We start from the raw sequence: 21715 nt of genomic DNA, 5'->3' as shown, positions 1-21715 counted from the left end.
AAACTACTGTTGGATTCTCCCAGAGGAGGATGCCACCCCAAATCACTCACAAAAGGCGTCTCTTGATGCAACAAGCAAGAGGAATTTATTCAGGAACCAGCTAGCTGGGGTCCAAGTTAGCCCGACGCAGCGGGTCTCAACAAGGACCCCGAGCACTCAAAACCAACGGTTTATATAGCATTTTCAAAACACTTAACTCTTAGTAATTTTCCACAGCTGCACATTATCTTTGCAAGACAAGACCACTCCTCAATTGTTAGGGAGGTTCTGCACGATAAGCTTGGTAAGTAGGATTAACTGACCAAGGTTAGCTGACCGAAGGCCACAGCTGCCCCCATCCCGGTGTTCATGATTAACTTGTTTTCCAAGGCCTTACCCAGTTCCAGTTTTTTTCTTTTAAGTCACAACCTCAGAAAACTGCTTCTAGGCCCTTAAGATGGCTACTCTTATGCTAACTTATTCTCATTCTTACACTACTTGCTTTATGTCTACTAATTTTAACTGAGATCTTTACACTCCACTAGAGAAAGGCTTTAATGTCTGTGATGTTAAAAATACCCAATCATTTATGTATTGTGTTTGATTATTTTTTACGTTTGTTAAATATTCATGATCAGAATACTTAAATCACTCTTCCACAGACCACCAAAATCTATTAAGAGACACTAAAACACTAGAGATAATCTAAAGCCTTCAATAAATCACACCTAATTTTGAATTCTTTTGTTCATGATTTCAGGTTAACATAAGGGAGATAAAATCAAAACCAATAGAAAATGAATTTGTAACCAACTCAGTTGATCGCTAACTAAAGCATTAAATTAAAATAATAATAAACAGTTTTCTTCATTAACAAAAGCAAATTTTATTAAGATTGGTATCCTGCTTTTTCACTCTGAACTGCAGGAATCTGAACAAAGAATAAAAACTACTCCCAATGCTAGAGAATCCTCATGGTCATAGAGTTTAATACAAAATAATACAATTTGACATCAAGAAGAGCTATGGCTTGAGATTACCCAATTTCCTTTATCCCCAGCCCAATCTCACTCAGTGCTTCAGTGGTAATGACCATCTAATAAGGCTCTGCAGCAACACCATCTAAAGTGAAGAAACAGAACCTAAATTTTGGCAGTGAATGAAATAACAGACTTAAGTTCGAACAAAATGAAGAGTTAAATTGTTCATTTTGTTGTAGCTGTAGTTGCTTTAATTTGGTAGCTCAGACTCAAAGCATGGTGGTGTCCTGGCCATGTGATCCAATGGTGAGGGAAAGGAGAGGATTAAAAAAGGTGAGCATCTGCAGAAATGCCCCAGGTCCTGGAACTGCTGTAAGATATCAGAGAGCAAAACAGATTGCTAGGGGTGAACAGAAAGCATGGGTGGGGATAAAACTGCAGCATTTCCAGAATCTCTCATCTGGCCTTGTGTATCTCCATATCAATAGGTGTTCCCAAGGGTGGAGAGAAGTAGTCCATCTCCGTATCAATAGGTGATTACAAGAATGGGGGAGCGAGTGTATAACTGGGGTGGAGAAGTTTGCTGGGGTCCCTTTTTGTAGCTGGGTTGCAAGAGACACAGACAAGCAGAAGTGGACAGTTGCTTGTAAGAAATATATATACAGGTTTCTCCCACTTCATTTCTCCCCTTGACTGAGTTCAGTTTCGAAGGTATTTTGCCCTGGGCTGGGAAAATATTTTCCACCCGAGTTACATCTGGCATAGCTGGCAGATCTCTGAACCCAAAATCTGTCTTCATGGGAGCGACCCTTGAGCAGGCTGTCCCTAGAGATGGTCGGGAGATACATAGACCCCCACTGTGGGTGGTGGGGAGGCCCCAGTGGCTGCAGTGCTGGAGGGGGCAGCTTCACCTGGGAACCTCCTATCTGTGGGGCTTCCAATTCAGGAACCCATCCATAGTGGGGAATTGGTCTAGGGTAAAGCACCTCCTCTAGGGGTGGGGCCTTGCCCAGAATTTGGAAAGGGTGTAGACACTGGAAGCTGTGGAATCAGCCCTCCATGAGCTAGAAGACTGCATAGAGGCCCAGAGAGGCCATGTAGCAGCTGGGATTGTGGGATGTCTTTTTCTCGAGATAGTGGAAAGGATTATCGAGGAGAGAGAGACACTTCAGCATTGTGTGGAGGAGCTGGGTGATGAGCTATGGGATGCCTTGAAGAGAGACAGTCATTGAGAAGACAGGTCACACTCCCTGAAGGTGTGTTAGCAGTGCAGGTGGAGGCAGCTGAAGAATCTGCATTGTAAGAGGCCACTGGGGGTGGGGAGGAAGGAGGGCTGCCTTCAGCCCCGGAGATGGTAGAGGAGGATGAGGGGGTGGGGATGAGGGCCAAACTGTTGCTGAGGCTACTGCCTGAGGCACCTGCCTCTCCTGTATTAAAGGTCTGCCAGGTTGTAATTAAGAAAATAAAAACACAACCACTGTGGGCTCCTCAGGGGGAGGAGTAGCTGCCTCCCTGGGTTGTGGAGTGCCCCATGCTCCTCCCCTGTACCTAGGATGAGCTGGTGGACATGAGCATGCAGTTTTGGCAAAAGCTGTTGGAACTTCTGCCTACATGGCTTTTGCATCTTTGGGGTATGGGGATGGAAAACGTCATGTCAGGTTCTGAAATGGGTAGACTGGCTTCCTTGACCACTCACCCTTCCCTCTGGCAGCAGTTGCAAAGTGTCCATTACACCTCAGGGAATCAGGCACTTCTGGATTGGATGGCAGCAGCTATCATGGCAGTTTGGCCTAAAAAGGGTGATTTACCAAACTTACCCACTAGCTGGGAAACATATGCAGAGCTCCAGCAGGTGCTACGGGGGCTAAGCATGAAAAATATGTCCTATAATATGGACTTCCAGGGCCCTGATGAGGACTTGTTCACTGTAGGAATGAGAAATCAGGAGCTCCATACGGCTCCCCCGTCTTCTCTTTGAGTCCCTAGTGACTATTCTTCCCCCAACAAAGGGCAACCCATAAGTGAGGCTACTCATACTTTAGCACAGCTGGGGGAGGTTGAAACAATAAGAGCACAGAAGGAAGTATGGGTTATGAGGACCCAAAAAGGAGTTGCAAAGGGCCCCGTGAAGGTCTCAAGGACCCAAATGTGCATTGATTTGATAAAGGAGGGGGTAGTGAAAGAAAAACTTGATAGGCAGCCCAAAAGGATATTGTTAGAACTGTTGTACCAATTAAAGCCTCTGAGGTCCAGGACATGGAAGACGAAGGCAAAGCCCCATGTCCAGCCTGCATTTCTGCAAGACTTCCTGGGGGACAGTACTCAGGCTCTGCCTGGGCCCTCACCCCACAGGAGGATAATTAGTCATCGCAGTTCGACTGAGGGAAGGGTCAAGACCCGACCCTGGGGGGACATGGTGGGGACTGGAGGCCACACATACAATTAGTAACTCATTGCTCCCCTGTGAATGTACAATGTAGCCTAGCACTGGTGAACACAGGAGCTGAGTGTTCTCTAATTTATGTCAACCCTGAGCATTTTCTTGGGACACCTGCTGGGACAGATGGCTACGGGGGTAAAGCAATTAGAGTGAAGAAAGCCCAAATCCCACTGGGGATCGGGCGTTTACCCCAAAAGGAGTATACTGTCCTTTTGTCCCATCCCTGAATATATTTTGGGGGTAGATATCCTGCAGGGCCTGTGGTTACAGACCACTGCAGGTGACTTCAGACTGAGGGTACGTGTGGTAAGGGCTGATCTGAGGGGACATGCTAAGTACCCATTCGTAGCTCTGCCTGTAACTAGGCGGGTAACAAATACTAAGCAGTGTAAATTGCCTGGGGGATACAGGAAATTGAAGAAACTCTATGTAGTTGGAGAATGTGGGCATCATAAAGCTCACTCATAGTCCTTTTATCCCCTGCTGTAGCCAGAGAAAAAGTGTACGGCTCTTGGTATATGACCGTGGATTATGGAGAACTGAATAGTCACACCCACTTTTGCGTGCTGCTGTCCCCTTATGGACACCTTCAGTCATGAACTAGGGACATATCATGTTGTGGACCTTGCTAATGCTTTCTTCTCTTATTGTTATAGCACAGGAAAGTTGGGAACAGTTTGCCTTCACATGGGAAGGCCAGCAGTGGACCTTCACTGTCCTTCCACAGGGATATTTCCACAGTCCCACCATCTGTCATGGACTTGGAGCCCAGAACTTGGCCACATGGAAGAAACCACAAGTGGTGCGACTGTATCACTACATTGATGATATCATGCTCACATCTGATTCTCTTGCAGATTTAGAAGGGGCAGTTCCTAGAGTGCTGCCACATCTACAGGAGACAGGATGGGCTGGGAACAGCACCAAGGTTCAGGGACCTGGTTTGTCTGCAATGTTCTTGGGGGTTGTCTGGTCGTGAAAGAGTAAAGTTATCCCAGAAGCAGTTATAGACAAGGTCCAGGATTTCCCCACCCCTACCACTGTGGCAGTATTACAAGAGTGTTTGGGCCTTTTGGGCTACTGGAGAGTGTTTATTCCATGCTTGGCACAAATTCTGAAGCCTTATACTGGTTGGTACGAAGGGCATCAGGTGAGACTGGGATGACACATGTGCAGCTAAGTGAGCAGTCAAGGCTGTGCAGGCCTTGAGTGTAATGGACTCATCAAGGCCCCGTGAGCTAGATGTTCATGTATCTGAAGATGGTTATGGATGGGGCCTTTAGCAGTGGCTTGAATGGACATATCAACCTATTGGATTCTGGTCTCAGCTATGGAAAGGAGCAAAGGTCTGGTACACCTTGACAGAAAAGCAACTGGCTAGTGTGTAACACACCTTGCTGGCTACGGAGCCTATCACCGAAACAGCTCTGATCAAGGTAATAACCACCCATCCCATTGAGGGGTTGGTGCGAGACTGGAGCTGAAGGCCATGGAGTGGCGTGACACAGATGCCTACACTGGCCAAATGGTGTGCATATTTACAGCAGTGTAGCGCCCTCTCTACTAGCCCCTTAGTGGAGAACTCCAATGCTTACTGGGGCCAGTGACATACACCAGTGGAAAGCAGGAAGAACTTGCTTTTGAGTCATTGGTGGTCAAGAGTCCTTATCAGGAGGAAAAAGTCCCAGTATATATGTGAAGATGCTTGGTACATAGACGGCTCCAGTTGTGGGCAGCCCCCAAAGTGGAGGGCTGTGGTTTTCCATCCTAAGACTGAGACAGTGTGGATGGAGGATGGACAGGGGAAGAGCAGCCAATGGGCTGAGTTGTGGGCCATATGGCTCATGATCACCCAGGAGCCCTCCCCTATACTTGTCTGCACTGACAGCTGGGCCATCTATCGTGACCTGACCCTGTTGCTACCGACATGGTACCATGCCAACTGGATGGCTGGTCACCAGCCCCTTTGGGGGCAAAAGTTGTGGCAAGACCTATGGGCCTCTGGTCAGACTAAGACTGTTACCATGTATCATGTGACTGGCCATTTGCCTTTGGCATCCCCAGGGAATGATGAAGCAGACATACTGGCCCAGGTGCACTGGCTAGAAGGAAAGCCTGCCTCTGATGTAGCCCAATGGTTACACCACTGGGGCAAAACACAATGAGTGCTGTAGCCCATTGGTGGGGCTTGCCATTGACCTTTGAAGAAGTCAGAAGAGCTCAAAAGGAGTGCCTTGTGTGCTCTAAGAGGGAATTACAAGACCTGTAGCAACAGGGGACAATAGTAAAGGGGCCGATACACCTTGTCAGGTGGCAGATAGAGTATATTCGGCCTCTACCTGTATCAGAAGGATATCAGTATGCCATAACTTGTGTGGACACAGCTATTGGCATGTTGGTTGCTTTTCCTGCATGTCATACCACCAAAAGGGGCTTAGAGCATTTCTTTGCAGCCTATGGCAGCCACAGGTGACTGAGAGCGATCAAGGCAGCCATTTTACTGGACATGCGTTTCAAGAATGTGTGCAGCAATTAGGGATAAAGTGGAAGTTTCATGTACCATATAACTGTACGGGGCAGGCATGACAGAGAGGTACAATGGATTGTTGAAATCTGCCCTGAAGACAGACACCAATAGTCTATGGGGCTGGTCAGTTCACTTACGGACAATGCTATGGCATTGGAATGAGAAGCCCTGAAAAGGAGCCCTGAGTCCTGTGGTTATGCTAACACACCTTGCTGCCTCTCCTGTACAACTGTGTATGCAAACCAAAGAGACATTACTGAAGCCAGGATATGGCCAGCAGAACAACATCCTGCTGCCAGCCACAACTGCATTAAACCCTGGAGACACTGTTGAATGGACGTGGCCCTGGACATTTCAACACATTGACCAGTGATGGCTGGCCCTTCTGGCACCTTGGGGAAAAGGCCTGTATATTGCTGGATTCACAGCAGAGTGGTCCCCAAAGATCACAGTAGTGTACCTAAAATGTCCTGGAGGTAAGAGCATCTTGTGGGGAAATTGTGTTTTATTTTTATGGCCAGTGCATGTACCTCCTACAGCCCTATATAGTGACACATCTGTAACTCCCACAGGGAAGGGGGTGAAAGTCTGGTATTCTACACCAGGATGTGATCTAATTCCTGCCACTATCCTATCACAGGACCATTCCCTTGCATGCATCCTACCTAATGGACAAGATTTGCCTATGCTGGTGTCATTAAAACATGAATCTTATCGCTCTTAAGGTTATTTTCCTCTACAGTCCCTGTGGACTGGACCTGCCCCCTGGTTGCAGCTACCGCGTGATGATTACAATGAACTCCCATTCAGCTACTGCCTGCCTGTGGAATGGGTAAGCTTTGGACTAGATCTTCATAGGACTTTGAGCCTAGCTGAATTCTCTGGCTTCAGGATTATCATGATTTTATGGCTGTTGTGACTGTGTGTTATTAGTCTGGTTATAGTGCTCCAATTTTCTCCACAGGGGTCACTGCAGAAGATGGGGAGTGAGTAGCCTGTGAGGCGAGATTTCTGGAGGGGTGGGCTGTGGGTAAAACTGAAGTATTTCTAGAATCTCTCATCTGGCCCTGTGCATCTACATATCAATAGATGTTTCCAAGCGTGGAGAGAAGTAGTCCATGTCTGTATCAACAGGTGATTACAAGGATGGGGGGAGCGAGTGTACAACCGGAGTGGAGAGGTTTGGTGAGGTCCCTTTCTGCAGCCAGTCACAAGAGACACAGGCAAGCAGAAGTGGATGACTGCTTATAAGAAATAAATGGGTTTCTCCCACTTTATTTCTCCCTTTGAGTGATTTTGGTTTCAAAGGTATTTTGCCCTGGGCTGGGAAAATATTTTCCACTTGGAGTTACAATGGGACCAGGCCCATGGTCCAGAGAAGGAGGGAGCTTATCCCGGCCAGGAGCCCTGTTCCTCCTAACCTGTGTGTCCACTGACCTGCGGTCTGTCAGGTCTTCTGTGTGGTCACTTGGGGAGTAGTAACTGACTAGTTGGAGGATCCCCACTACAACTGACTACATTAGGTATAAAGCTATTAAAATACAAAAACTCCACTGTACCATATAAATACATAATCCCCATTTAAAAATTTTAAATTTTTTCTCACTTTTTAGCAATTGCTGTGACACACATTCACATTTTATCTTACATAGAAAAATAAAACTAAGTTTTAAAATAATAATGGATACCTATTAACACGGTAAGAAAGTGATTTTAAAGCAGCTTTATTAGAGTAAGTGCTTTAAGTGAGATGTATATTCTGATAACCATATTGCCTACAATAAAGGCCATAATATATTTGTGGTTCAATGTGAAGTGCCCTAAAGTGCTGAATTAGTGAAACACAAAGGAAAGCAAAAGGGAATAAAAACAAAACAGAAAAGTGCAAATAATAAGGAAGGCAATAAAGAAATAGGGAAGCATAATACTAATAGTGTTAACACTTTTGGTGTATTTTTCTTACATGCCGACAAATATTTTTTGTTCATAGTGTAAATTCAATTTCCTGAGAATTCACTCACAGAAGTTTCACCTCAGTTTTGGCTCAGAAACTGCCAGGGTGATGCCCTGTCACCATGCATATGGTGTTTTCAAGTTTCCTGTTATTTATATAGCAAGATAACATTCTGTTTTCTACACTTCTGTTTAGCATATGGTAAAGAAACATAGTCCTCAAAGATATGCTTACATATATAAATAGAATATTCACAATGGAGCATGAATAAGCCATTATTATCCCTATTCTTCCTCAGTGGGTGATAGCAAGATAATCAAGTCAGACACAGTAAGAAATAAACTAAGAGTTATAGTTAAAGAATATTCAAAGCCTAACCTTTTTAAAATGCTTCTCATTCTGTTAATTTTCTTGTCCAAATAGAGATCATTTAATAATCTGGGATAATGTACTGAAGCAATGCATACGTGTGGTAAGAAAAAAAATTCAAGATACACAAAAGGACATGAACACTTACTTCTAAGGCCTTCAATACTGAGATCTGGAAATGACTGTACAGAGCTCACTCTTAAGTCAGGGGTGACTTCTTTCAGTGCCCTGAGGATGGTACTGACAGAGGCCCAGCTGGGCCAGAGTGACAAAGTGATTAACTTACTCATGTCACATATACCCTGGAGGTTCCAATGTGAGCCAGTCTGCTTATTTGGAATTTTATTTCCTTCCTCAAGTCACCAGTCATAAAACTGTAAGTATTTTATTAAAGAAAATCAATGAGATTCACCAAGTACAAATAGGAGGGAAAAGGCAGACTCACCATCTCTGCACCAAGCCTTGAAAACCCAGGGCTGAGGTTGCTGGACAGCTCCCAGGAGCTACTGAAGGACGCCGGAGGCAAGAACGCAAAGGGAGCATTGCAACCATCTGCTAGGGGAAAACACCATGATACAGTTAACACACAGGCTGCTGCAGCTGAGGGAGAAATAAGCAATAACAACAACAAAAGAAGAAGAAAAACACGAAGACCTAGGGCAAAGTTCCTTCTTGTTTTAAATTCAAAGATTTGAACACGTGTACTGCAAAGTAATTTGCACAGAGTAAAACTCACCCTTTAAAAAAGCGTGCACACTGGCGGAGCCAAGATGGCGGCATGAGTAGAGCAGCGGAAATCTCCTCCCAAAACCACATATATTTTTGAAATTACAACAAATACAACTCTCCCTCAAAGACAGACCAGAAGACACAGGACAATAGCCAGGCTACATCCACACCTGCGAGAACCCAGCGCCTTGCAAAGCAGGTAACATACAAGCCCCGGCCCGGTGGGACCCGAGCACCCCTCACCCCAGCTCTTGGCAGGAGGAGAGGAGTCAGAGCGGGGAGGGAGAGGGAGCCCAGGACTGCTAAACACCCAGCCCTGGCCATCAGCACCAGAGCACAGACACAGTGCGTGCATGGGGTGCTGGAAACTAGGGAAACAGGACAGTAAGACCAGTGAGCGGGTCCCTGCGGCCGGCGCCCCAGGAACAAGCGAGTACTTTTTGAAAGTCTTAAAAGGACAGGCCCCGTCTGCATGCAGCTGCCCATCACAAGCCGCTAGAGTTTGCTGTTCTCCTAGGAGAGGAAGGCCACAAACCAACAAGAAGGGACGTTCTCCCAGCCATCACTCGCCCCAGCTCTGCAAACTATCTCTATCGCCATGAAAGGGCAAAATCTGAGACAGACAAAAATCACAGAGACAACACCTGAGAAGGAGATAGACCTAACTAGTCTCCCTGAAAAAGAATTCAAAATAAAAATCATAAACATGCTGACAGAGCTGCAGAGAAATATGCAAGAGCTAAGGGATGAAGTCTGGAGGGAGATTACAGACATCCGGAGGGACATTACAGAAGTGAAACAAACTCTGGAAAGATTTATAAGCAGAATGGATAAGATGCAAGAGGCCATTGATGGAATAGAAACCAGAGAACAGGAATGCATAGAAGCTGACGCAGAGAGAGATAAAAGGATCTCCAGGAAAGAAACTATTAAGAGAACTATGTGACCAATCCAAAAGGAATAATATCCAGATTATAGGGGTACCAGAAGAAGAAGAGAGAGAAAAAGGGATAGAAAGTGTCTTTGAAGAAATAATTGCTGAAAACTTTCCCAAACCTGGGGAGGAAATAGTTGCTCAAGCTATGGAAGTACACAGAACTCCCAACAGGAAGGACCCAAAGAGGACAACACCAAGACACATAATAATTAAAATGACAAAGATTAAGGACAAGAACAGAGTATTAAAGGCAGCCAGAGAGAGAGAAAAGGTCACTTACGAAGGAAAACCCATCAGGCTATCATCAGACTTCTCAAAAGAAACCTTACAGGCCAGAAGAGAATGGCATGATATATTTAATGCAATGAAACAGAAGGGCCTTGAACCAAGGATACTGTATCCAGCATGATTATCATTTAAATATGAAGGAGGGATTAAACAATTCCCAGACAAGCAAAAGTTGAGGGAATTTGCCTCCCACAAACCACCTCTACAGGGTATTTTAGAGGGACTGCTGTAGATGGGAGCACTCCTAAAAAGAGCACAGAAGAAAACACCCAACATATGAAGAATGGAGGTGGAGGAATAAAAAGGGAGAGAAATAATCATCAGGCTGCGTTTATAATAGCTCAATAAGTGAGTTAAGTTAGACAATAAGGTAGTAAAGAAGCTAACCTTGAACCTTTGGTAACCATGAATCTAAAGCCTGCAATGGCAATAAGTACATATCTTTCAATAATCACCCTAAATGTAAATGGACTGAATGCACCAATCAAAAGACACAGAGTAATAGAATGGATATAAAAGCAAGACCCATCTATATGCTGTTTACAAGAGACTCACCTCAAACCCAAAGACATGCACAGATTAAAAATCAAGGGACGGAAAAAGGTATTTCATGCAAACAATAGGGAGAAAAAAGCAGGTGTTGCAATACTAGTATCAGACAAAATAGACTTCAAAACAAAGAAAGTAACAAGAGATAAAGAAGGACATTCAATAATGATAAAGGGCTCAGTCCAACAAGAGGACAGAACCATTATAAACATATATATACCCAATACAGGAGCACCAATATATGTGAAACAAATACTAACAGAATTAAAGGAGGAAATAAAATGCAATGCATTCATTTTGGGAAACTTTAACACACCACTCACTCCAAAGGACAGATCCACCAGACAGAAAATAAGTAAGGACACAGAGGCACTGAACAAAAGCTAAAGATCAAGAAATGGGACTTCATCAAACTCAAAAGCTTCTGCACAGAAGAATTTAAAATGAAGACAGCCTATAAATGGGATAAAATTTTTGCGCACCCATGTATCAGACAAGGGTTTAATATCTGAAATATTTAAAGAATTATACAATTTAATAACAAAAAAAGCAATCTGATTTAAAAACTGGCAGAACCAAACAGACATTTTTTCCAAAGAGAACATGAAAATGGCCAACAGGCCATGAGACAATGCTCAACATCACAAATTATCAGGGGCACTGCAAATAAAACCCATAATGAGATACCACCTTACACCTGTTAGAATGGGTATCATCAAGAAGACAAAGGACAAGTGGTACTGGTAAGGATATGGTGAAAAGGGAACCCTTGTATGTGTTGGTGGGAATGTAAATTAGTCCAACCACTATGGTAAACAATATGGAGGGTCCTCAAAAATTTCAAATGAAATCTGCCATGCAATCCAGCAATTCTACTTCTGGGTCTATCCCAGAATTCCATTTCCTTATGACCAAAGGAAGTGAACACAGAAATTCAATGAGATGTTTCAATAATCAGTCCCATGCTTATCATAGCATTATTCACTATAGCCAAGATATGGAAATAACCTAAGTGTCCATCAGTAGATGAATGGATAAAAAAAGATGGGGTGTAATATGCACAATAGAATATTATTCAGGCAGGAGAAAGGAAGATATACTGCCATTTGCAACAACATGGATGGACCCTGAGCACATTATGCTAAGTGAGGTAAGTCAGAGTCAGACAAGTACTGTATGATATCATGTATATGTGGAATCCAGAAAAGTCACACCTGTGGAAAAAATTTTTTTAAAAGTGGAGAGTAAAATGGTGTACAAACTTGTAACAAGTACTAAATAAGCCAGAGAGGTCTAAAGTAAAGCACATCGAATATAGACAATATAGTACTAAATGTAACGCGATAGTTATAATGGCAACCATATTCCAATAGTAAATGTATCAAAGTAATACACTGTACACCTTAATCCTACATGTCAAATTTATACAATAAAATAGTAAATATATAAATATAAAAAAGATGCTCCAAAATGCCTCTTTATTTCCTGGGATGCCCTTGTGTAATTCCTACCCCCGTGTGTGGGTAGGACCCGTGACTTGCTTTTAACCAACCACATAAAGTTGGGATGATGGAAATGAATATATAATTACATAAAATTGTAAAGCCCGTGATTTGTAAAGTATCCATCTTCCTTGCTGTCTCTAATGAGGCAAGCCACCATGTAGAGGAACCCATGTGTCAAAGAGCTATGAGCAGCCAACCACAAGGAGCTGAGGGGACCCCAGCCAAACATCAGCAAGAAACTGATGCTCAGTTCTACAGCCATAAGGAAATGAATTTTGCCAACAGCTTCAGTGAGTTTGGAAACAGATTCTTTCCACTGAGCCTCAGTGAGATGGCAGCCTAGCTGATACTTTAACTGTATCCTTGAGACCCCAAACAGAGCCCCCTCAAAGCTGTGCCTGGACTCCCGGCATGAAGAAACTGTGGGATAATAAATGTGTGTTCTTTTAAGCTGTTAAAAGAAATGATTTCTGTAGATACCAGATATGACTGAGAATTTAAAAATAATAATTTGAAGACATTATAACCAATGTTATTACAAACCTAGCTATAGCTTTAAGGGAACAAGTAAATGTGAACTTTTGCTAAAGAGCAATGAATACTACTTCCTATGTAACTCTGAGATTTGACAGGATTAGTATCCGAACCAGAATACCAGGCATGAAAAGGGTATAGAGTCTTCCAAGACTTATTACACAGGGACGGAAAGAGGGTTGTATGTCAGGTTTGTAAGATCTCAAAGAGACTTCCTGCCCTCAAAGGCCAATGTAGACTGGAGAGCATATGAGAGCAGAGTAAATGGAAGAGAATCTAAGTAATCCTGAAGTTAACAGGCAACAGATACACTCTAGACATATTAGTCCATCAGCATGACTGACATCAGCCAGAAGATTTTTTTTCAGCCCAAAGTAATAAACCTGCAAAGTATCAGATGGGATCCTTTGTCTGCATTTGGCTACAATGCAGTTAGTAAGGGACGGTGTCAGAATCCTTGAGAAAACAACAATCGTGACATCTCAGGATTTACTGTGCCGAGGAGGGAGCCCTGAGAATAGTCAGATGTTTATCTGAGACCTCAAAGATGATTTGAAAAAGTGAGGAAGATGGTAAGTATATTCCAATGAAATATGTTTTTTGTGTGAATTTTAACTCTATTAATAATTTCAAGCTCTGAGATATTAGAGATTTGAGTTGGTTTTCTAATTTGAAGATAATATCTGAGAAAAAAATGGGAAATGCTACGTAATATCACCTCACAGACATCAGAGCACCCACATAAAAAGAGACATTATCATTCCTATCTACTCAGAGGTACATAGGAAGGAGTATTCATTGCTCTTTAGCAAAAGCTCACATTTACTTGTTCCTTTAAACCTATAGCTAGATTTGTAATAATAGTTCAGCAATGTGACAAGCTATCAAAATAAAATCCAGACCAGATGACTCCAGTGAAGTAGAAATGGGAGAAGGGGCCAAAGAAAGAGTATTTGTGACCAAAAGGAGCATTAGCACAACTTAAAAGGAAGCAAAGTGAAGGAAGCTAAGGCCCAGAACAAACGAACACTTGCAAAGATTGTTAAAAGCAACCAAAGAAACTTTTCAGTATGCCTGTGAGAAAAACAAGACCAAAGAAGCTGTAGGTCTGCTCTTTGGGCAAAGCTCATAAAGATAAGAAGAAAATAGAAATAACTAACTTGTGTTTGTTTTTCACCATCTGTAAAGAAGGAATTTCAGATGGGAAAAATGTAAAACGAATGCCAACAGAAGGAACTGAAGCCCAAGATGGGGGATGCAGATGTAAGAAATACCTTAGCTGTCAGCAAGTTTGGCTCCTAATCTAAACGCAGATTTCAGAAGGTGATGACAGAAGTTCTGGGCTAAAGCGCCACATGGACAGGGCGGCCTCTTGGGGGTGAGAGGCACAGGCCCTTCTGATGTTCAGGAAAGGGCAGCTTTCATTACTGGTCCTCTGAGTTGTTTGGTGGCTTGCTTATTTGCAGTCTCTATCTAAATAGGATCTAATCCATCAAAAGTAATGAAGTGATGACTAATTTCAAATTAAAACTTGACTGAGCTACAAGGTACCCAGGTATTTTGTCAAACATTATTCTGGGTGTTTCTGCAAGGAAGATTTTGGATGACATTAACATTTTAACTGGTAAAACCATTTGCTCTCCATAATGTAGGTGGGCTTGTCCAGTTACTTGAAGGCCTGAACAGAACAAGACGATGAACGCTTGTTGGAAACAGAATCCAGCAGCCTGCCTTTGGGCTTCGCCATAGCACTGGCTGCTCCTGCCCAGCAGCCTCCAAACTCGAACCCTGGCTCTCCCTGGGTCTCCGCCTGCCAAGTCACCCTGCAGATCAGACTTGGCAGCCTCCATAAACACATGAGCCATTTCTTTACAATAAATCTTACACATACATTGTTTTTCCAGAGAACTCTATTACAATGCTATAAAGGAAATCCAGGGAGTGGCACAAAGAAACAATCTGTATATCCAAATGACCTTGACAGATTGGAATGGATGTTTGAATGAATCTAACTACAAGATATTTACTGGGTTCAAACTGCTGGCTGCAAAAGTAAATGGATTTTTTAGATCAAAGCTACCTTTTCAGCTTTACCATTATAATAATACCAAGCTGAATGCTACAATGCTTTTGACCCATCCAGTCTCATCTTTCCTTGTATTATCATCAGTCTGTGGCATTGATCCCTTTATTCACTCTCTGAATATTGAATATGGTTATAATTCGAACACTATGCTAAGTGGTGGTGGTACAAAATCACCTCTCAAATATACCAGTTTTGTGAAAGTGATGCACTAAAAAAGTACTTGCAATGCAATATGCTCAGTAGAATGGGAGAAGTCCAGAGGAGACAGGCTTGGGGAAGGCATGATATAGCAGGTGACCTCTGATCTGAAAGCACTGTCCAGGAGAAATCAGGGAGAAAAAAACGTGGATATTTCAGGAACAGCAGCAGGATATGCAACAATTCTGTAGTAGGAAAAGGTGCCTTGCCTGGCGGAAGAAGACTGTATTATGGGGCAGGACAGATGGGAAGGTGAATTAGTAACTCAGGAAAAGCTCAAGAGATAGTCAAGACAGTTGATGAATATACTGCTTTGCTGTTCTTAGAAGCTTGAATTTAAGACTGAAAAATCTAATAATGAAACGTAGCATGAAGACAAAACTTGCTTTCCTAACAAGTGTGTTAAAATTGAAGAAATATGTAGATTTTTTCTACAGACAAGTTGTAGAATCTTCACTCTACTTTCCCATGGGCCTTGCCTGCCCTTGGCTCCAGAGGCAAACACCATCTCTGTCTCAGGTGGCTGCAGCCTTGGAAGGAAGGTGCCTCCCATGCAAAACATGGACAAGTAAAGTGGAGTTAATTCAGTAGGACTCATGATCACTTCTGATATAAATCTCTTAAAGTCCAGGTTTTATTAATAAATGTCTTAAGTTTCATGAAGGATAGCAAACTGTTATTCTCATAATATCTGAAAATTATGTGATATTTTTATTGGCTTCATCTTATTACAATTTTATGAGTATTTGGATTCCTTGAATTGTCATTGGACCATGAGAACAGAGAAGATACATTAGTTGCTTTCTCAAAGCTAAACATCTTTTCCTAAGTTCCAAAACTTTTCCTAACTTTTAGCAATGTTCACAAGTTTTAGGCTCTGAAACACTGTGCTATAAAATTTCATGGCTCAGAAGCATTTTCTTAATATAATGCCACCATTATATTAAGTATTTATATTTTCTCTAGTGCTGTACAACAGTTTAAATTAGCATATGAATCATACAGAACAAGACAGGCTATTTGAACAGCTTTCTGACACTACACAAATATTTATTTTCTTAATGTTGATGCTGTATTACTTTTCTACCAATCTTCTTATAATAAAATCATAAATATCTTAATTATAGTAAAACTCAAGTTATATCACAAGTCTTTAAAACTGGGCCTTACCAAGAATTCAAATATATTTGTTGTTGGAGATATAATCTTCAAAAACCATACACAACTGGAAACCAACAGTGAACAATTCTTAAAATGTCCTCTGACATAACAGAGGCTTTGCTTACTTTTCTCTTTGTATCTGTGTTAACTGTTGATTTGTCTTCAAAGTTAAATTCAGGTCCTAGTCTCCATTGCTTGTGCTCAAAGAGACTAGACCACAGGAATTTGTCACAAGCTGGATTAAATATTGGATGTGCAAGAGGACATCTCCTTTCATGGTTTGCTGAGTGCATGCATGTTGAGACAGGGACCGTGGGTTTAGGCAGAGTAGGATGAGGGCCTGGGGGGGTGGGAAGGGGGAACAAAGCAAGAGAATCCATTGTGGGATTTGCTTTGGCCTGCTGGGCGGCCCAGTTTGTTTTTCTGACTTTATCCAGGTGCTGCTTTCCCTCCTCCAGCCCTAATCAAGGGATTTGCAGCCTGGGCAATTTAGCAAGCAAGCCCAAAACAATGTAGTAAAAACAGGAAGGATTCCACCTTGAAGATAAGATTGCATTTTAAAACCAAATTAGTTAAAAAGTAAGTTTCTTAACATACTCTTTAACAAACACAATTACTTAGCCCACCTTGGGAGCAAAGCAGGCAGTTTTGATTGATATGCTCCCAGACCAGGAAGCTGCTATCCTGGGAGGGAATCAGAGCAGTAAGTTTCTTGTAAATAAACCCAAACACTAATAAGAAACTTAATGTCTCTTCAAACATAAACATTCTGGGACCATCTCATAGGTATGCATCCCTAGCCCTTTGTCTCTCAACCGCCTATAAGTCCCCTAGACAAAGCACCACCCCGGGGCTCTCTTGTCCCCTCCTGGCCTGAGCCACGAGCTCTGTCCCTCTTGCTTTATAACTAAATAAAAGCTTCTGCCTGGCTCTCCTACCTTCTTGAGTGTTTGTGATGTTCATTCTTCAACTCCATGAACAAGAACCCCGGCATCATTTTGGTCTTTAAAATATTTTTCAGATTTTTTTTAAATTACAAAAGGCACATTTTTACAGTTGTATAAAGAAAATAATAATTTGCTACCACCACCACCCTGACCCTACTGAAGTTAACAAATTCGTATAAATTTTCCTAATTTTTGCCCTTCTTATATACAAACCCTGTATATGGCGGTGGTGGTCATTTTATTTCAATGTGCTTTACCCTATACTTTTATCATTCTGCAATTTCATCTTCTCTTATAGTAATGTAACGTGCATTCCAGTCTAAGTCAGAACGTATAGTCCTGCAATTTTCATTTTTATAAAATAGAGACAGTAAAAATATAACCACATTTCTTCTACTAACTTTACAGCACCTTAAGTCCTAAATGGATCTTCTCTTACAAGTATGCTACATCTCTAAAAATGCTTTCCTTTCTTACAATATTTTTTAGGCAATGTAATGTGACACTAATTAAAAATACCCTGCTGCATTCCTCAAGGCCCAGGCAGACTTCACCAAGATGGCTTTATTAAGAGATTTCAAAGTACAGGTAAGGGACCCAACGAGATGTGACACCAAAGACAGGCAGTAACAGAAAACCATTACTGCCATTGCCAGAGATCAATGGGAGGAAAGGCTGTTGTCAGGGCCCCAGAAGGGCAGTCGCTGTCAGAGCATGGAGGGTGTTGTGAGTGGGGAGGAAACACTGAGCTCTGACTTGTCAATCCCGGCTATCTATGCCAGTGTCTCCCATTAGCCAAACCAACTGCACGTCAGCCAGCAAGGGAGCCCCGCTGGTGGTGGGGCAGGAAGGACAGAGGTGATTCCAAGGCACTGAACATAGGGGCCCATACATCCTGAGAACAGTGACATTTATGAAGTGAAAAGTGATCATAAATGTAAAATGTTTATTTTTATTTTGGTAATGAGTGGCTTATAAAGTAGTGTCAGTGTAGAAACCTAAACCTTTGATCTTATTTGTTTATTTATGTATTTTTCCTATGCTATACTTCTTGTATTTATTTTTTTTTTAGTTCAAGAGTCAAAGTAATTGTACCTGTTAGAAATTATACCAGAGCTTTCAAGTCAACTATTTTACTTTTTCTTCTATGGATATTAACAGGGAAGATTACCTGTGCTTAATATCATAGTTTGAAAAGGAGTTTTTCTTAGCATCAGGAAGTCATTTGAGTCCACTTAGGTTTCCTACTTTTTCATGGAATACAAAGGTTGATCTTCATTCGTATTATAGAGAAAGCTTAACTCTCTCATGACCTTCTGACCTCCATCAGTATTTTTAGGAGAACAATTCTCACCTTTCAGGCCCAACTGGGGAAGAACCTTGACCTCAAATAAAAAGGAAATTATTTTTTAATTAAAACATTATATAATAAATTTTTCTGTGAAATCAAGAAAAACCTAATCCTTCCCAACTATATAGTATGTTCAAAAATAAGCAGAGAAATGGTAAACAAGCTGAATTTTTCTTCTCAGGTTCTTGTCACTAGGTGATTGGGAAGTTAAAAGACGAGACAATAATCAATGGCTATTTCACAAATAATTTGCTTAACTGTTTTATTGAGACTGGTTCTATGTAGGGTCCCTGGTTTCATAAGGATGTAGTAGGGTAAGGCACATTAACACTGTTATGTAAAAAAAATACCGTAGTTTCTTCTGTATCAAGGAAAACACCCTCTCATAGGTTTTCTTTCATATAAGACAACTTTTACCCTAAATCTGTGTCACTTTTGCACATAGAAAGAGTAGGTGGTCCCAGTTAGAATATGATTTTAGAGACTAGAAAACTAGACCCAGACTTCATCAAATCAATTTTCTACCACTGAGGTGTGCTGATAATGAGCATGATATGAAATCTCACAGATTTCATATCTTTCCTTGAAGATAAACTTCAGTATAGGAGAGAGTACCCAAATTGGGGTCCAGGGTAGGGAAAATGAGAAGAGGAAATTACCAGAAGAGGTATATATATATATATATATTGAGGTGGGAAAGGGTGAAGAGAAGAAAGAGGTGGTTAAATGTCAAAAATTAATTTATTCACTTTACAGTTTTGTCTAGAGTGAAAATCAATACATAAATGAGATGCCAGGGAACGCCTCTTCAACCAGGCATGGATAAAGTTGTAGAATGTCAAGTTTAAAATGATAGGACCCTATATTTGGGATATTTTTTTTAACTCAGCTGACTTAAGAATATAAAAGGAAACTTTGTTCTTATTTAAATGGCTTTGGAAGAATTTTTAGATTTGCCTACAATTTTGTTTCAGATTTCTGAATAGCCTCACGGCAAGCCTGAATTTCAGAGTTTAATGAAAACAGGAAACTGTTTTGCCTTAAGCAGATCCAAGGAATTCAAATCCACCCACAATCAACATTTTGGGTACTGCACAGCATGCTGCAGGGCCGCCAGCAGAGGAGCCTCCTAACACCTTAAAGAAACACTTTGACCACAAGGCCTGTCAATCTTGCTACAGGAGGACCTACTTGGAGTTCAACTCCTACTGGTAAAACTGACTATTGTTTGAGCAGACACCGTGAAGGTGCCCTATAGAAATTAGATACAAAAATGCCAATTAGAAAGCAGGCTTTTATATGGAGTGAAATGACCACACTTTCTGCTGTGGCAAATCTAAGCAGACATGGTGAGGTGGATAGTATGAGGGGGATACTTCGATGTCGTTTCACGCAGAAGGTTTCAGATGGTTGGCAAAGGAATGTTTACAATTTCAAATGACTCACGTATAAAAACCTATAAAGATGGAAAACTTGCATTCTCCTTATGATACAAAATATTTTCAGCTAACTCAAATGTCTAGCCAGGCTGTATGCAGGATCTGTGTAGTTTATACTGAACATGTCCACCCCGGTGACAGAAATAAAAAACTGCTGATCACATACAGGATAACTTTCTAAGAATACTAAATTGAGATGCTACAGAGCAACCTAGCATGCATCTCCTCGTCTGAAATTTAAAAGAAATTACCCAGGGCATAAGGGGAAAACAAAGAGGGGGTGAGAAGCTAAAGGGGGAAGTTGAAATGGTAAAATATGTGGCAGCACCTAAGATTTAGGAATACTTGTGATTCAGCAAAATGAGATGGTCTTTGGAGTCAGACTAATAGCTGGAGCTTTTCAAACCAGCTCTTTGAATGCCAGAGCAAGACACCAAATCCTTCTAAACCTGGAATTTCACATTTTTATAATGAACATAATTATGCCTCTTTTCTGGGTAGTCTGTGAAGATTATTTAAGATTAATGGAACATGACCACTGTCTATAATACACTACAAGTTCGGTAAATTATTCACATTGTTGTTGATTAAAATAAGCCCAAATCCTATTAAGAACTTCTTCAAAGACTGACAGTCATAGGTGCAACATGCTTTCTGGTCACCATGTGTCTTTCCACCCCATATATTAGACTCTTGTTTATCTCTAAAGGATAGTTCAACATATGGTTCCCAGGAAGGGCTATCAATAAATGCTGGCGTTTTGGCCCCCTTGTGTTCCTATAGGTTTTTTTTGCGGCATAATAGAATGAGGCTTTGCCAGAATTATTTCCACAGTATCATTAATACAGTGCACCTTTAGGGGTTCAAGGGTTTTGTGCCAATCCACTTATTCTCTCTAATGCCCAATGTAAATTTATGAATTGTTAATATTCTTCAATAAACATCTAAGCATAATTACAATTAAATACAGATTCACAATTTTGTTAGCACTACTATTTATTTTGTTTCCTATGATTTGTTCTTATTAACTTGTTTCTATCAACAAATCTAACAGACAGTAATCTGTCAAGTGCCTGTTATGCATATGGTGCCTAGTTATACTCGAGGCTTCCTTACACTCGGCTCATCTTCCAAAAAGTGGCAGAGCTATAGAATGTTCTCAAAAGAATGGGCAAATACATGTTAAAGTTCTACGTTCTTGAGCAATTTTCACCCTTAAACAGAAATTCAGCTAATTATACTAATCCGATAAAGAGTCGTTTTAGACAGTCCTAAAATGTTCTTATAATTTAAGCTCTGGTTGATGAAATGTCAGAAGTATTGCTCTATTAAGTAAGCCAGTTCATCTTTTTTGTGTATAAGTTAATTGATGTATTTTGTTTTATCTTAAAAACTTACTATTTCAGTCTACCTTTCAACATATTTTATGGTAAAGGCATAGTTTTATTCACCTATGGGACACAGTTTACTTACTGGGTAACTCTGGGAAAACTACTCTTAGCAATATGTAAAAAAAAAAAAGAAAAAAGTGTAATTGATAGGCTAAGGAGAAAAAATAGAATCATACAGAATGCTCAACTGAAAGTAAAAGCCAGAATAAATTGTGAAGGAGGTTAATATGAACAATGAACAAGAGCAACACATAGAAAAAGTAACAAATGGAACAAATGGTAGGTACTAATAATCCAAGTATACCAGAGAGGGTGAGGGGGATAAAAGGGTACCAAAATATCAATCATAAG

At 41.4% G+C, this 21715-nt stretch overlaps 1 long non-coding RNA gene across 1 annotated transcript; it reads left to right on the top strand.

The window, feature by feature from the left end:
• Positions 1-6714: 6714 nt before the first annotated feature.
• On the top strand, positions 6715-21289 carry LOC130682939 (uncharacterized). The gene is made up of 3 exons (XR_008996406.1): positions 6715-6758; positions 17673-17771; positions 19509-21289. It is a non-coding gene; the product is annotated as an uncharacterized LOC130682939 (long non-coding RNA).
• The last annotated feature ends 426 nt before the right edge of the window (positions 21290-21715 follow it).

Source organism: Manis pentadactyla, chromosome 3, assembly GCF_030020395.1.
Source record: "Manis pentadactyla isolate mManPen7 chromosome 3, mManPen7.hap1, whole genome shotgun sequence".
NCBI lineage: Eukaryota > Metazoa > Chordata > Mammalia > Pholidota > Manidae > Manis > Manis pentadactyla.
This window is presented reverse-complemented; position numbering and strand designations above follow the sequence as displayed.